The 5,107-nt window shown below is 38.9% G+C and overlaps 1 long non-coding RNA gene across 1 annotated transcript; it reads left to right on the forward strand.

Moving 5' to 3' along the window:
- The first annotated feature begins 3,886 nt into the window (after positions 1-3,886).
- Positions 3,887-5,097, forward strand: LOC139686621 (uncharacterized). Its single transcript, XR_011700504.1, has 4 exons — positions 3,887-4,251; positions 4,353-4,795; positions 4,877-4,985; positions 5,074-5,097. It is a non-coding gene; the product is annotated as an uncharacterized lncRNA (long non-coding RNA).
- The last annotated feature ends 10 nt before the right edge of the window (positions 5,098-5,107 follow it).

Raw genomic sequence — 5,107 nt, forward strand, 5'->3', positions numbered from 1 at the left:
GAGTTGTTAGCAGTTTTTTATGTTTACCGCCAGGTGGTGTCTTGTTTTCCGGGCAAAGAGGGAGATCTGAATGTGTATCGTGTAGCCTATGTGGGTACTCAAGATCAACTTCGAGAATATATCCAGTTTCACTGTCTTCGGGAACATTTTCAACGTTTAAATCATCAATTTCTGCCTGTGTTAACCATCGAAATTTACCGTAGGGAAGGGGTCTCGAAAGGGCCCACCCATAGAGATTGTTAGCGTCTAGATATGTCAAATAGGTTGGACCTGAATCTGGGTCATGACTTGACATGTATCTATTGTTCGATTCGCAGTACCTTTTACAGCATTGTGAAATTCCTCCTCGGATGCCGTTTTCAATCATTAGTATCATGTCGTAGTCAGTCAAAAGCTCTAGTTCTATTTCAGTGTATTTGAGCATTGCATCAAAAGTTAAACCTGGAGCAGTATAATACCACGCAGGATCTAGTTTATACGCGCTGTAGCATACGTCACGAAAATTTTCAAAAACATCAGCTAAAAGGGTCACGTCGCTTTTCAGATAGACATCGCTGTAATCGCCGAGTGTTTCACATTCAAATGCGTCCCAAACATTTTCTGCATGCTGATAATCTTCGTCAGATACATATTCATCGGTCAGTCTGTTGTAAAAATTCTCCTTTTCCGGGAGCAAGGTTTCATCGAGTTTATTCAACGAATCAGTGTAATCATAGGGATAAACCCCCTTTCGTGTAACTAAATTTGTCTTTTCACCGAATATTGTGCTTGTGCATTTAAACTCTGTTAAATTGGCAACCAATGAAGCTAGAGAGGTAGGCATGAATCTAAACGTGTCAACAAACCGAATTTTGAAATTTTCCGTGATAGACTTAGAAAAAGATATATATTTTTCTTCAGAATTTGGAATTATAAATATTTCCCTGTCATCATAGTTAAGCTCTCGTACGATGAAATGCCCATCATATGATGAGAGGTTATGAATAAAGATTGGAAGGAAATTCGGCATTTTATATTGAATGTTACAAAAATAGTGCGCAGGTCCTCTATACTTTCCTGTCAAATGATCATGGTCTCTAACTTTATTCTCCTTCAATTCTTTACCACAAATGTGACATGCGTTTGCAGTTTCAAAATCTGAGTCTTCCTCTGGAGTGAGAGGATTCATTGGAATAATATTTTTGTAAAGTTTACAAACTTTTTCAGCCTCTTCTTTCATCCGTAAAATGAATACCCTAGCAGCATTGGGACCTCGGTACAGGTATGGGTCCTCGCATCCCTCAGGTCCCACTACGATGTAACTAAAGCTGAATGGGGTATGTCTCTGCATTAAATTAGTATAAGATGAGTAAGGATAAGGCTCGCAGGTACTAATATTTTCCAGAAGACATTCAAAGTCAGCGTAAATGACAAAAGGTACCCGAAAAGAATAATTTAAGTTTGTGAATTGTAAACTTTTATTGTCCTCGTCAGGTAGAATGATTTTACTCGGCTCGCCTGTACCTTTACATAGCTGTTGATGCTCTTCTAGCCTGTGCTTACTCCGGTAATGTGTGAGGCAGCGTTTGCAAGTGAATATTCTATTAGAATGCTTCGTAATTTGGGAGTGAATCAATTTATCAAAATTCCTAATCCAACAATAGTGAGCGGTTGTTTCGTTGCTAATGTAAAGGAGGTCGCGATGATCCTCGAGCTCATGATCTACAATTTTTAGTGGGTACACGAGGTTCTTATCTGTCAGACCAAAAACGTTGATTGAAATATTATTGACACGTTCGAATTTGGGAATATCTTTCAGCTCCACCGGGTACGCGATGCAGTCCCAATTGTAACCCATATGGCATGCTCGTGTCTTATACTGGGAAACTCTTTGAGGATCCTTATTGATATTTTTGGCCCAAATGGCATACATAAAGCAGTATTGATCATCATTTCTGATATTGATAACGGATTTAGTATTCCTAATTTTTATAGGCAGCTCAATGAATGTTGATCCTCGAAATGGCGTGTACTTGTTTATTCGCAGTTCTAAACCTAGCACATTTGATAAGGCCCATCCTGAACCTTTAGCTTGAAATTCGGACTTTTCTTTTAAAAGTTTAGAAAATGTCTCATTGATTACTTCCTGAATTTCATCTGCTAACAATAACCTGCGATTGTTGGTTTTGAAGGAAGCGTTCATTTCATCCCTCTCACCCTTTTTGAATTTGCAAATCAAAACAAGATTGAATTTAATGGCACTATTTTCCACTATTTGATCATTTATCTTTTCGATCAACTGAGTTTTGATGTTATTGAGAAATGAGATCACGTCCTGTTCACCATCTTCCACGGGAGTAATCCAAAATGTTTTCAGTCTGGAACGAATAGCTGATTCAATTTCATTGAATCCTCTCCCTATTTGCTCGTTGATTTTAATCCGGTGCGCGTTGGTATTCTCATGAGGCATAGCCTCGTCAATGTCATAGAAGATTTCACAGTAAGTGCAAAATTTTCTTCCCTTTGCCTTATCCAGCGCATTTTTCATTCGATTATACGTCCCCATATCAGAAATGTTATCGTCATCAAACACTATTTTCATATATATGTCACTTAATGCCTGTTCTAATTCTTCCGAATTGTGATAGCTACCAGCATTGTAATTTTCTAGAATTTCTTGGATAGAGGGCATGATTAAAGGTTCTTTGAGCTGTTGCTGAAATAAAATAAAAAAATGATACGTATGAAAAAATACATTTTCATCTCATTACATTAAGTGCAGGATCTAGAGGTAGAAAAACCTCGTAACGAATATCATCTACTTCATAACCCCGTTCGAACAGAAACTCGTATTCTTCTGCAATAGTATATTGCTCAATATGATTAAACGCAGTGCGAGGTATTGAATCGGATAAATGGTACAAGATTATGTCAACTTTACTCTGCAAACAATGTCTAAATGAGATACCCGGTGATTGTCTCTTCTCCGTCTTAACGAATGCGCTTTGAACAATATATTTTGATAACTTTAATAATGATATTTTATATAGTGAATTTACGTTAGACATTGCTGTATATATATTACTACTTCTGATTAGTTAACAAACTATGCAATCCTATTGATAAAATCAATTATATATGAATTTCTTTTAGGTATTGCATATACCCTAAAAAATTAATGCGATTATTAATGATATGTACTTACTCCTGACGTCAATGAATACAGCTGATGATTCGGGAGGTGAAATCGGTCCGTAATAGCTCTCTAAGCTGCTCTGGAGGAAATGGAAACTTAACTCTCAGAAGTGGAGTTTTATAGAAATAAAAGCTAATTCCCTCAGCGGAACACCCGTGCAAGAAGGCCACCTAGTTAGAATCAAGTAATGTCATCATCTGTGCATGTGCTGGTCTGGATGTGGATGGAATTAGCTAGTTCAACCATTTGAATTATCCACCGACCTAAGCATGTGCCAAGGTTTGCGGAGTTGGCAGCTTCTACTGAAAAAATGCAATGCTCAATGCCGAACATCCGCGCAAGAAGGTTACCTAGTTGAAATCAAGTAATTTCATCATCTACGCATGTGCTTGGATGGAATTGACTAGTTCAGGTATTTCCTTTCAATTATCCTTCGACGCAACCTGAGCATGTGCCAAGGTCTTTGGAGTTGGCAGCTTCTACTGAAAAATGCAATGCTCAATGCCGAACATCCGCGCAAGAAGGTTACTTAGTTGAAATCAAGTAATTTCATCATCTACGCATGTGCTTGGATGGAATTGACTAGTTCAGGTATTTCCTTTCAATTATCCTTCGACGCAACCTGAGCATGTGCCAAGGTCTTTGGAGTTGGCAGCTTCTACTGAAAAATGCAATGCTCAATGCCGAACATCCGAGGACATGCAAGGAGTTGTTATTGAAAGAGATTAGGAGGATGAGGAATCTCTCAAGGATGTTGGGATATGTTCAACGAGTGAGGTCAGCGGAGTGAAAAAAACCCACTCCACTATCCGATCTTGCTTAATGCAACCTCCTCCTCTAACTTCCTAGTTTTAGCACGTAGCATGATGCTCTACAGAAGCGTTCCTGTATATAAACCCTCAGCTTTGAGTCTCCATCATTCAACACCTGGCAGAGATCTACTACCATCGCTATTATCCGCTCTCCTCTGATCATCGCCGCTCATTGCCGAATTGCCGAATTGCACCATATTCCAGTCTTGTCACCACTCCTGCACCAAAAATCATCATCATGGAGGCTACTACTTCTGCTTCTGGGTAATTATGACTTAGAGATAATTAACATTATTTTAAATGTTATTTGAATATGGTTGAGGAGGGGTCTTAAATATATATATTTATCATATTAAAATTTTCAGAATTTCCATCATCATTAGGAAACTACACCCGTTTGCAAGTACCCCTATGCCATGCTATGAATGCCCTGCTGGATATGATATTAGTGCTGTCCAGTGGGATATAATTCCTAAGCGGGGGCGGGCTTTAATACCTTGCGGATTCTCCCTTGAAATCCCCAAAGGATTTTACGGGAGACTCGCATCCCGCTCTAGTCTTTCGCTGAGGTATGGGATAGAAGTTGGGGCGGGTGTAATTGATCCTGATTATAGGGGGTAAATTAAGGTTCTCCTCTATAACCATAGTGATGAGGATTTTTTGGTGAGAAGAGGAGCTAGAATATGTCAAATCATCCTTGAAAGAATCGCTACAGATGTTTCATTTGTAGTGTCTGATGACGTTACCTCTAATAGTAACCGAGGACAGGGTGGTTTTGGCAGTTCTAATCACCCTCCAGTTAATTGATGTGAGTAACGATTAATATATATATATATATATATAAACATATGATTTATTGTATACAAAGTTTTCGTTTTTACCTTTGTAGGATGGAGTCCACCCCCTCAACCACGACGCTTAACAGCACCCCCACTGTCAGCGTCACCACCTCCACCTCAACGTCACCCGAAGCGTTGACCTCTTCATCAACTTCTGTGGTAGCTTTTTTAACTGGTTATATCAAATTTTAATAATGCTCGAAGTGTAATTAATATCTACTGACGGTACCTATTTTTATTCTGGCAGGCTAGCATCCGGGAAAGATTCTTTCGGTTGCAGG

The sequence above is a fragment of the Hetaerina americana genome, unplaced genomic scaffold (assembly GCF_022747635.1).
Source record: "Hetaerina americana unplaced genomic scaffold, ioHetAmer1.1.p SCAF_1425, whole genome shotgun sequence".
Taxonomy (NCBI): domain Eukaryota; kingdom Metazoa; phylum Arthropoda; class Insecta; order Odonata; family Calopterygidae; genus Hetaerina; species Hetaerina americana.